This window comes from Mesocricetus auratus, unplaced genomic scaffold, assembly GCF_017639785.1.
Source record: "Mesocricetus auratus isolate SY011 unplaced genomic scaffold, BCM_Maur_2.0 Super-Scaffold_100004, whole genome shotgun sequence".
Lineage (NCBI taxonomy): Eukaryota > Metazoa > Chordata > Mammalia > Rodentia > Cricetidae > Mesocricetus > Mesocricetus auratus.
This window is the reverse complement of record NW_024429189.1, coordinates 14,654,261-14,666,435: the sequence shown is the minus strand read 5'-3', so window position 1 is coordinate 14,666,435 and position 12,175 is coordinate 14,654,261. Positions and strand designations below refer to the sequence as shown.

Sequence of the window (12,175 nt, the reverse complement as noted above, 5' to 3'; positions counted from 1 at the left end):
ATCAATACTTAAGCTCAAATCCACAGATCATGTATACTGAGGCAGAGCTGATATGTCAAAGAATTCAGATGCTGAGTAGCTTTAAGTTTGTAGTTCTAAATACTATGCTGGCAAGTATGTGAGACAGGTCGGAGTATGAATGCGAACTTTGCTCCATTTAAGCTGGGTATATTGGTTAGGCAACTCACCCTGTCCAGACTTTAGATCTTAATCAGCAAAATGAAAAAATTAGACTCTAGGTGATCTTAAGGACTAGATGATTCATTGATAAAATTACATGATTCTTCTTCCAGATTGATGAATTGGTAGCCCCCAGGCTTTGGGGTTTTCTCAATATTTTATTCTGTGGTATAGGATTTACAAGATTCATCTGCAGTTAGGAATTCTCATTTTCAGCTTTCAGCATTTACTGTTTTCTGTTTTCCAATTTGTGTAAAAGTAGATGGACAGATGGTTTATTAGGTTTTTTAAAGGCTTGTGATATTGTTGTTCAACTCAACAATGGTTTTAAGCTTTGGACGTCCACATAGAGTGTGGGCTTTGTTTAGAGTAGACGGTGGTTTTCACTGTTCAATTTAAGAATAATAATGTTTACTCACATAACTTAAAACAACTCTTGGGTGTAACTCCAAAGGCCTAATCAGTGTCTTTTATTTTAGATATGCTTAATGCCACTACAGTCTGTTCCAAGTTTAGTTTAAAAAATGACGTTACCAGATAAAAGCATATAACTACCATCGCATGTTTTGCATTTGCTTGAATTATTGAATTCACAACACGGTCCCAAATACGAAGTCATCAATCATAGAAATGTAACGGAGACATAGTCCTCATTTTACAGAGACCCTTAAGAGTTTCTTGTGTTCTTTCCGACTTCTAGTGGGGCCACGAATGTTATTAATGATCAGGCTGCGTCTGAAGTACATGTAGTATCGACAACCAAAAGGCATCATAAAACTTTAGAGGAAAAGCCAGCATTGGCTAGCAGTGCTCCTCCAGGAGTCCCGAGGGAGGGAAAGCTGGGCTCTCTGACCAATACTAGCAGGAGGGTGTGCACTGACCCTGGCGGGTCCCTGAGGCTCCGGCCCACCCGGAAGGACAGGGTTACGATGACTACAGGTGAGGGCTAAAAAACCTGCCTGAGAAGGCGGCCCGGGGAGCCCGCAGACCTCTCGGTAGGAAAAGAAGGCCGCCGCGCGAGCGGAGGCGGCGACAAGAGGTGTGAGCGAGTGTGGAAAAGCTGAAAGGGCGGCGGGGGCGCTGGCGTGAGTGGAAAGCGTGCGAGGGGCCGGGCGGGCCGGGGCGGAGAGCAGGTGTGAGGAGCCGCTCGCCCCGGGGAGAGTCGGCTCGCAGCGGGCGGCCCCTGATTCTGGGACTCCGCGTAGGAGCCGGCCGCCCGGGGGCGGAGCCTCAGGCGTGTGGGCGGGGCGAGGGCGGGGCGAGCGCCTGACGCGCCCCAAGGCCGCTGCGGCCGCCGCGGGGAGGGGCGGGCGGCCTCGGTGGCGGCCGCGGGGGAGGGGCTCGGCGTCAGCGCGTCGCCAGCTGGGCTGCCGGTGGCCTGGTGGGAGCCGAGGAGGAGGAGGAGGAGGAGGAGGAGGTGGAGGAGGAGGAGGAGGAGGAGGTGAGTCGCCTTGGCTGGGAGCAGCGCTGGCCGCGGGAGGCGGGGAGCGCGGCCCCTCCCCTCGGGCGCCCGCCTCGCGGGGCCGCGCGGCTCCGAGTTCCCAGTGGGGCGGCGGCCGCGAGGAGCTGGGGAGGGGGGGTGAGGAGGGCGGAGCCGGGGCTGCGCTTCCCGGGCGCACGCGCGCCTTCCCGCCTCTGCGGGGGCCGTGTGGTGGCCCTAAGCGACACTTGCCGAGCGCCGAGCCTGGGACGGGCACGGGCCTAGCCGACCCCAGTCCTCCCTGTCCGGCTTGGCCCTGGCCTGCGCTTTCCTGGTCGGGATCCCCCGGGGTCCCTAACCTCGGACCGCGGGGAGCCCCCAGCTCGCGTCCCCCCTAGTCGAGGATCGCGCGTAGGCTTGACGTTTCCGTCGCGTCCAGCCAGTCCACCGGGCGCTGGTTCTTTTCGCGAGCAAGGGTTCTCGGAGTGAATGAGTCTTTAGAACTCACTGAACAACAGCCGCAAAGTTGCAACAGTGCATTAATTTAACCCTTGGTCTCTCGGTGGGCAGAGACCCCACACCCCACACACCCCCACTCCCACTCCGCGGGGCAAGGGCAACTTTTATAGTCTTCTCAGAAGTGTGCAGCGTTAGATGAGCTTTGAGATAGGGGTTCTTCAGTTAGTACCTCGAGGCCCTGTGATGGGAAGCTCCAGGAGAAGGGTTTATGGTTTTATTTTTCGTTCCACCTGTATCACAGTTTGGAAATGGAAAAGGTGAGTTGAAGGTGATCTTGCCACACGCGGTGGATTGCAACCCTCAGCCCTCCTGTGCCCCAGCTTGCCTGACTTAGTTGCTATTACCCCTCAAGGTGATTTTGAAGCTTACTGTCGTGGTTAGCTAAAGGAGCTGTTGGGGAAGGGGGCCAGGAGGGGAGGGCAGCATCACTCAATAGAACCGTTTTATTGGGTTCTATTAACCTGTTTAACCGTAAGCTTTAGCCATGGCATGCATGAGTTTCATGTTGGAACCCACATACCAGGAGCGATATTGAATTTTCATTAGTGCATTCCAGGTCTTGATGTGGAATAGATTCTTCTGAACTTCAACTGAGAACTGTCGTCCTTAGGGCCTTGTTCTGTGTTTAATGAAACAGTTTCATATTAGGGTTGGAGGAACACATTTTGAATCAGGATACTTCGACAAACTTGGAAACCATTAGTAGGTCATACCCGAAGCTAATAATAATATACTTTATAGCACAATGCCTTCTTCACTTTTGTTCTAAAATCGTGTTGACATTTTTACCTTGTAAATTACAGAATACCAGGATTTCACATTTGTGGCAGCGTAATTCACCTTCACTATTTTACATTTTCATGAGATTTAGAAGGAACTGAATAGAACTACGTGCCTTTATTAAGCATTTAACTAGATGAACCCTCCTGATGTGTCAAACTTGATCTAGTTTTGGCCAAACCACGCTCCCCCACACCTCAGCCTGTTGAGCAAAGTAAAATGCTCTTCTGAGCTCTGGTTCCTTCCTCCTTGATTTTGTTACCTTAAGATTTGCCAGGTAATCACTATACAGTTTTTAAAAAATGCCCCCTTTTCTCATATGAGAATAATTTCTAATTTTGACACATTAGATACAAATGGTGAAAAGTTAGCAAACTATATTTACATGTTAGTTGAAGCATTTTTCTACTTTAGTTTAAAACTTTGAATTTAATATTTTTTCCAGTTTGTTAATTACTCAGATTGATCTTTTTTCTTGAGACAGGGCCTCATATAGACTAGGGTCAGGAATTTGCTATGTATCTGAGGCTGGCCTTGAACTCCTTACCCTTGCATCTCTAATTCCTACCATGCCAGGGTTCTATTAGTCAAATTCTTTAAATAGGAATATCTTATTTTAATTTTTAAAAATTATATGTGTGCTTGTGCATGTGAGTGCAGGTGTCTGTAGAAGCCAGACGTGTCAGATCTTCTGGAGCTGGAGTTGTGTAAATGCTGGGAACTGATCTTGGGTCCTCTTTTAAGAGCAATATGTATTCCTAACCCATGGAGCCTTCTCTCCTGTCTCTCTGTCATTCATATTCTTGAATCAAGGACTTTATGTCTCCCGGAAGTTTATCAAGAGTTTTAGGGTTATGGTATGTATGACTTTGAAACTCAGTGGGAAGAGAGATCCAGTGCATAAATAGTAATCTACATGACTATCACCAGTATTACATTAAAAAAAAGTGAGCCTAGAATTCAGGAACCCTGAGGTCCTTATTGGGGTGGGGTGGGATTTTTGTATCTCTCACAGCACAGTATTTGATGTAGACTTAGTAAATATTTGTTGCTTATGTGTCTTGTCTTGGTAGGTGCTTTTTGAAAGATGATCACATGTTTTTAATCTGTATGACTAGTGTCAAGTACAGGGTACTTTGTAAATGCCTGTTTCCTTCCTTCTCTGTGTCCTCTTCAACCTAGGCAATTGAGGGCTGTTTCCTTCCTTCTCTGTGAAGTCCTCAATCTAGATAACTGAGGCCTGTTTCCTTCTTTCTCTGTGTCCTCTTCAACCTAGGCAACTGAGGCTTGTTTCCTTCTTTCTCTGTGTCCTCTTCAACCTAGGCAACTGAGGGCTGTTTCCTTCCTTCTCTGTGACCTCCTCAATCTAGGCAACTGAGGCTTGTTTCCTTCCTTCTCTGTGTCCTCCTCAATCTAGGTAACTGAGGCCTGTTTCCTTCTTTCTCTATGTCCTCTTCAACCTAGGTTACTGAGGCCTGTTTCCTTCCTTCTGTCCTCCTAAACCTGGGAAACTGAGGCCTGTTTTTATTATTATTATTTTTTATTTAAATTATAAACAAGCTTGCTTCACATGTCAATTCCAGCTCCCTCTCCTTTCTCTCCTCCTCTCCCTCCACCAGGCCCTCCAGCCCCCCCACCTAATCCCCACTCCTTTCTGCAGGGAGGGTGAGGCCCTCCAAGGAGGATATCCAGAGTCTGTCATTTTGTTCAGGGCAGGGCCTAGGCCCTCCCCTGAGAGTCCTGGCTGAGAGAGCATCCTTCATTGTGGGATGGGCACCGAAAGTCCATTTGTGTGCCAGCAATAAATACTGATCTACTACCCAAGGCCCCATAGATTGCCTAGACCTCCTCACTGACACCCACATTCAGGGGGTCTGGATCAGTCCCATGCTGGCCTCCCAGCCATCAGTCTGGGTAAGGTCTATTTTCATCCACAGATAAATAGTAAAGGTCTTGGCAGAACCAGGATACTGTGTGTGATATCATCTAGATTCTTACTCACTGTACTGTTCTTTAGATACTGAAATGTAGATTCTTTCACTGGTACCACAATGAAACATTTTTGAGGTTCAGCTTTTCATATGCATCAGAAACTCTAGGACATCCAGGATTTATCCAGTCATGACTCAGAACCCATTCCTGGCTAGCCTTTAGTTATGTTCTCTGCACCGTGTTAGTGGAGGAATGGATTATTTTTGTCCATTTTGAATGGTGGCTATTTTCAAGTGTTTGACTTTCTGCCCTTTTAATCTGTCCATTTTGAGCTTTTTTTTTGGTAAGGTGTTCATTATACGTTTCTGTAGTATGGTTATTTCCTGTCTTTTATACTGTGTATACTTCAAGAATGAGGCGAGTTATTAATATTGGCTAAGTACACATCCATTCTAATAGTAACTTCTGTATTAGTGTTGGGGGAGGGATATTGTTCATAGAAAAGTCACAATTCATTTAATAACTTTAGACATTTTATTGCCAACATTAGTACTTGGGAAATTTCATATTTTAAATTATAAACATCCATATGAAAAATGACTTCAGTCATCTTATAGACATTTACTTAAGGCACAAAAATTTCACTAGGTTGAATTGTAAGGCACTGTACATTTCAATGTGTTTTGAGTTTGATGAATATTGTATATTATTTTATATTTCTTACACATAGGAATTTTATGGCACTATAAGTAAGTGAGTTTAATGACCCCATTTTTGTTCATTAGTAATTATATACTAAAGAGTAAATTCTCATTACAAGACCCTTAAATTACTGCCTATAAAAGGAGAGACCTCTTTGATTTTGTTCTCCATACAATTGTAGTTATTGTATTGAGGGAAGTCATCAAACTCTTTAGTAGTCTAAACCTTTAATTTGGTTTTAGAACAGCAGTCATATATTGAACTCCCAAATTGCCATGTATTTAACAAGCAGTGCAAACACTCTGTATTAAAAAGGTAATGACCATAACTTTTCTTGGAGGGTTTCTTGTACTAATTTTTTAAAAGGACATTTGAGCTAAATTTCCCACAAAAGCCCAAATCTCATACATTTAATGATAGTGGAGTCCATGTATGTGTAGAAGGGAACGATGGTAATTTTTGTAGTGGTGTCTTTAAGTGAACAATTTACTGATTATGTTGAGGTAAACATTTTACAACTCTAAAGGAAAACTTCAATTATGTGAAAGAAATGAAGTATGTAAAATTAATTCAAATAAATGGGGGAACTCTTACTGTAAATGATGCATGTTAAGAGATATGACCTCAGTCTTCATCTCCCTCCTCTCTTTTGTTTGTCATTTGCTTTTACATTACAGGATTGTGATTCTTCTTGGTCACACTAAGAGTCATGGATGGGAGGAAGTAATGTTGATCTATAGTTTTTTTAAGTCTCTCTTTCCCAAACTCTGGAATGGTGTTCTGTGACATGAGTAATTGTTTATCTCTGTTCTGTACTGCCTTCTGTTTTAGTGATAGTCCAGAGCCTTTCATTTTGTCAGCTTCCTCACCAACATGTGTGGACTCTGAGAATGTGATTTGATTGAAATTAAACCACATTCCTCTCCCATCCACAGATGCTTATGCTGGATTTGGGCAAGTATATTGAACTGGAACTCTAATTCTCTCCCTCTCTCTTTAACAACTGTTTTGTAGTGTAAACTCTTAGAATAGAAACAAACCTCAGGACATGACTTATGACCTTTGTAGATTCTAACTTGAAATGGAAATTTTACTGATTGGTTGAGGTTTAGGAAAATGATTTCTGTTGCAGTTGACTGAGGTTTTGAAAGCTATTGTGTAATTTCTAGATGGCCCTTGTAGCTGTGACAACTTTACCTTTCTTCGAAGCTTTTTTTTTTTTAAACAATTCACATGAATGTGTGCTGATTTTGTATAAGCCAGTTTACTTCAGTATTTAATATTACCTATAGGTCCTTATTTGAAGCACCCAAGAACATATACTTTTTTTTAGTTGTTGAGTTTTAAGATGCAAGATGAGTCATATCTTGATTGATTTGGGTAGAGTGTGGTATCAGCAAGAACTGTATCAACTTTGTGAGCAATTGGTGAGTCATTGAGACTTTCTTTCATTTATTTTTTTTTCTTTTGGTTTTTTTGAGACAAGGTTTCTGTATGTAGTCTTGGCTGTCCTGGAACTCACTCCTAGATCAGGCTGCCTCTGCCTTCCGACTGCTGGAATTAAAGGTGGAGGCCACCACCAGTGGTAGAGAGTTTCTTTAATAGATCTGGATGTATGACTAGACATTTTGGGCTCAAGAGTCAATTGAGACTGAATTTGATTTTTTTGTACAGTTTAAGCAGTAGGCCTTGGGAAGAAGGTAGGTATTTAACATGTTTGAATTTTGGTTTCCTCATGTTTAAAATGGGCATAATGTCATTGGCAGTTAAAAATTAATAATAATATTTAGTGCATTAATTCATGATCATATTTTAACAGTATGAATTAATACACTATCTAGTTTAAACACTACTTTAAATAGAAATTGTCTCCCATATAGGTAGAGGTAATCAGGTAACTCAAAACCTTTCTAAATAGAGATCTTGTTCAGATGACTTTAAAATTACAAAAGACTTGCTTGTTTAAGGGCAGGAATGATGGTCAAACCATTAAAGGCTAGGCTCATAAACCAAAATAAAAAATTATAAAAGAGGTAAATTATCAGTCTATTTATATATACATAATGTAGTGATATATGGTGTAAGGTGGCAGAATATACTGTTTTTACAGTTTAGATGTCCCCCAAAGAGTTTAGTTTTAAAGTGGTGCTGTTAGTAGGGATTGTGGACCTTTAAGAGATAGGGCCCAATGTTACAAGGTATTAAAGGTTACAGGAATCATGAGACCAGGGTCTCATGATCTCTGTTTCCTGGCTTGAGATATATTACCTCAAGTTTGCTCTTTCACTATTATATGCTTCCCTAGACAAAAAAATTTTATCTGTAGTGAAGATAAGTTATCAAGATTTAATGTTAGATATGCATAGTATTTGCTTATGTCTGAATCTAAGGTATACTAGCAGCTGTCATTGTGACCTTAAACAAAAGACTTCTCTGCCTCTAATCTAGATTTCTTCATCTATATTATAACAGCTACTGAATAGAGATATGAGAATTAAATGAGATAATGTTTGTATATGTAGACTCAATGCTGCTTGCTATCAATTGTATTACTATTAAGTTTCAGAACAAATGAGAGCATTTTGTGTTAAAATCAAAACACCAGTGCAGACCCTTGGTAAACTAATTGTATGGATTTGAAGATGTTACCTTATCATTTATTGCTTAGAAAGCAATAAGCTTAAGATAGTAGTTCTCACCAACTGGCAATCGAAGCAGTAGTGGAGAGGCTACCTTAAATGCTCTTCCACGATAATGAGATTGATGACTACCTTATATGCCATCCTAGAGCCTTCATCCAGTGGCTGATGGAAGCAGAGGCAGACACCCACAGCTAAACATTGAACTGAACTCCTGGAACCCAGTTGCAGAGAGGGAGGAGTGATGAGCAAAGGGGTCAAGACCAGGCTGATGAAACCCACAGAAACAGCTGACCTGAGCAAGGGGTTGCTCATAGACCCCAGTCTGATGGCTGAGAGGCTAGCATAGGACTGATCCAGACCCCCTGAATGTGGGTGTCAGTGAGGAGGAGTGTGCAATCTATAGGGCCTCTGGTACTGTCAGTATTTATCCCTGGCGTACGAATGGACTTTGGGAGCCCATTCCACACGGAGGGATGCTCTCTCAGCTTGAACACATGGGGGAGGGCCTAGGCCCTGTCCTGGATGATATGACAATGGAGGGCCTCACCCTCCCTGTAGAGCTGAGGGGGCATGAGGTGGGGCATTATCGGGGGTGGGGGAGGAGAGGGAGCTGGAATTGATATGTGAAGCAAGATTGTTTCTAATTTAAATAAAAGAAAATAGTAGTTCTCATGCTGGGCAGTGGTGGTATATGTTGTAATTTAAAAAAAGCAGTGTGGGAGAGAAAGACACCATGCCACAGGTTCAAGCAGAGCGGTTTTTTAATTAGGGAAAGGGATGGATCATCAAGAGGGGAAAGGGAATCAGGGAGACTGGCCTACTGATACATGAGCAGCCGGAGAGAAGAAAAGGAAAGGGAGAGAAGGGAGGACAGACAGACAGAGGAAGAGAAAGAGAAGGATGGGAAGTAGGCAGGGCCCTTTCAAAAGGGAACATAATTCATGGTTGCAGGCTGAGGGCATATCCTGTCAGAACTCCAAGGACAGGCCAGTACAGATGCCTGAATACTAACAATGTATGTATGCATGCCTTTGAGCCCAGCACTGAGACAGAGAAAAGTGAATCTCTGAACCAAGGCCAGCCTGGTCTACGGAGTGAATTCCAGGACATCCACGACTACATAGACAAACCCTTTCTTGGTAAACAAACAAACAAGATAGTGGTTCTCAAGATGTGATGTAGCTACTTGTCAGCAGGTGTCTTTTGCAGATGGGGGCATAAAATTAGAACTATTATCATAGTAATGAAACTTTTTGCTTTTTTGATCTGACATTTGTCTTGTAGTTTAAAAATAAGAATGAATAAATTTGTGGATATCTTAATAGAAATTAAATGCCAGTGACACCAAACTGTACTAGTAATTGTATATGCCTCATGTGACATGTACATTTAGAAACACTGAAAACAGAAATGCCAGCCATATTCACTTCAGAAGGTTCTTGAGGAAGAAACAGCAATGAGTTAACTTATTAATCTTTCTTTTAGTATTTGCTGCGATAAATTGGAAGGATACAAAAGGCACTTCTGATTTATAGCCACTGTATATTGTTTGTCTAGAGAAAACAAAATTTTGTGCTTTTTTCTGAGTTATCAGTAAAACTAATCTCATTTTCTATATGAAATATCACTTCTACTTTAAAGAATGAATGAAAAAGAAACTATGATAATTTAGACTTAGTCATCTGTCAGTCATTTTCTTGAAAATGAAGGACTGTCACTTTAAGAGAAACAGTTGTTAATGTTTTTTGCCAAAAATAAAAATTCAATTTTTTAAATGAAAATTAAAATTTTAGAAAATCTATGTTATTTGCTATGCTCTTTTCTGCTTTTCAATATTTAAGTGGTACACAGTGATATTAGTGGATGTTTACTGCTGTATAATGAATTATGATAAGATTTGTGACCAGTAAACCAATGTTTTTAAAATGAAAAGTGTTACAAATAAAGGTTAAAGATCCTTTTAAAAAGCAAGCAACATAATAAAAAAGTGTCGTTGTGTTAGGCTCTACATTATAACTAACCATGAAGAAATTACTGTTTCCCAGGTTTTGGTATAGTATCATCAAAATTACTCATTATTATAATAACAGGTTATTAGTATGAACACATTTTTCTTACTATGTGTTTTTTGAGGCCATTTTTTTCATATAGCTCAGTCAAAACTGTATCATAGCAGATTGAATGTAGCAGTAGATATGAGTATCCACTTATCGTTTCATAAGCTAAGCAGAATAATATTTGAAAAACTTATAGCAATATTTTCTTTTATACTTTGAAAGTGTTTTCACAAAATGGATTATCTCTTTTAAATATTACAAGTTTATGAAGATTTAATAAAAACTTAGTGTCTTATTTTCTAATATAATAAATATTGGTCATTTTAATATACAGTGTCTTTGGGAATGATGCAACAGTTTTTAATAATAGAAAAGGAGTTTAGATACTAAGAGATTTTAGAACTTGCTTTTTTAAAATTAAGCTCATATAGTGGAGTCTTAAAGATTTAGTCTATTTAGTATTTCTTTGAATATGGACTTCATATCTCTAATTTATTTCCCTAATTGATAGGCTCTGTGATTATTGGATTTTTTTGTGTGTCATTTTGAAATAGGCAAGGTTCTTGCATGTCTATAAAGATTTGTATTTTTAAGATTGATGCCACCAGTTACTACTGAGTTGAGTTAATAATTTCAATTAGCCTCTTCCTTCCTGGTACCATGTTTGTGTTTGTAAGCTTTGACATGAGTTTATGCTCAAAGAGATGCAGATAAGCTGGGCCCCCTCAGTGGTGGAGATATCATTTGGAGTAAGCAGACAACTAGCAAGAGTGGACAGGTAAGAGGAAATATAATATGTATCCTTTTGAGTCAGATAGTAAAACAGCTTAGAGATATTTCAAGGTCAGTATTTTTTGGTGGGAAATACATCTATATGTATAGATCGTAATTTTGTTATATTCTTATATTTGGAGTTTGTATGAAATGAGCTGAAGTAACAGAAGAGTAGGCTGTTTGTAAAGGTTGTAAAGGTTGAACTCCTAGGTCAAAAGTTTGAAGGTTCAAAGAAAAATTAAGAGGTGTTGTTGAGGTCAGGAGAAGTTAAAATATTCAGGCTGTAAAGTGCCCAAGGAAATCCACATGTCAGAGTGGGTGTTAGAGCATGGCTAAGAAATGATGGTCAACATGCACACTAATATGAAAAATGTTCAGCTGTGGACAAACGTAGAGATCTCCATTATAGTTTGTACAGACTAGAAATCCAGAATAGAGCTTGGGACATGGAAGAGGCCTGTATTGGAGATTAGAAGTTGATTCTTCATTCCTGTCCAAGATCGTTGTTAAATCCTTTGATTGGTGCAAAGTTGAGCCAAGGGGAAGAACATGGAGAGTAAAGCTGTCTACACTGGAGTGGAATACTTGTTAGTTAAGTTGCTGCAAAGTAAGACACCAGTGGTATAATGCCTACACCAAAGACTTCTCTAAGCTGAGGTGGTAGACTTTTCTCTTTAAAGGACCCAGATAGTAAATATTTTGGGCTACTGTAGCAAGCATTGTTCATACTCCAGTGTGCTGTTGCAGTAAGAAAGCAGCGGTAGAGAAGTGGTGAAGGGACATGATTCCCTTTTAGTAACCATTATTTGTTGAGACTGAAGTTTGATTCCGTATTGGTTTCACATGCCACAGAATATGAGTTAACATTTCCCCAATTATTTAAAAATATAAAACAAATTTTTAGATTATACCTGTATAAGGACAGGCAACACTGTTGAGTTTACTTACATATTCTAGTTTGCTGACCTCTGCTTTAGGAAAGAAATGTCTAATCAGTTATGATGAAGAGAGCTTGGCAATACTGAAATAGATGCTCTCTAGACAATGCTGTTAGTGATACTGTCTTCTAGGTGACACTGATGATAAAAATCCATTTAAGTATTTAGATGTGACATCTGCAGCAGGTTCTAATCATTCAGTTATGAGATAGACTGGAAACTTGACAAGGA

The 12,175-nt window shown here is 40.7% G+C and overlaps 1 protein-coding gene across 1 annotated transcript in view; it reads left to right on the top strand.

Moving 5' to 3' along the window:
- Positions 1-1,039: 1,039 nt before the first annotated feature.
- Positions 1,040-12,175, top strand: part of Gtdc1 (glycosyltransferase like domain containing 1) — a 334,933-nt gene continuing 323,797 nt past the window's right edge. Inside the window, exon 1 of the mRNA XM_040745304.1 lies at positions 1,040-1,119. The gene's annotated coding sequence lies outside the window, so the exon portion shown is untranslated. The remainder of the gene's footprint in view (positions 1,120-12,175) is intronic.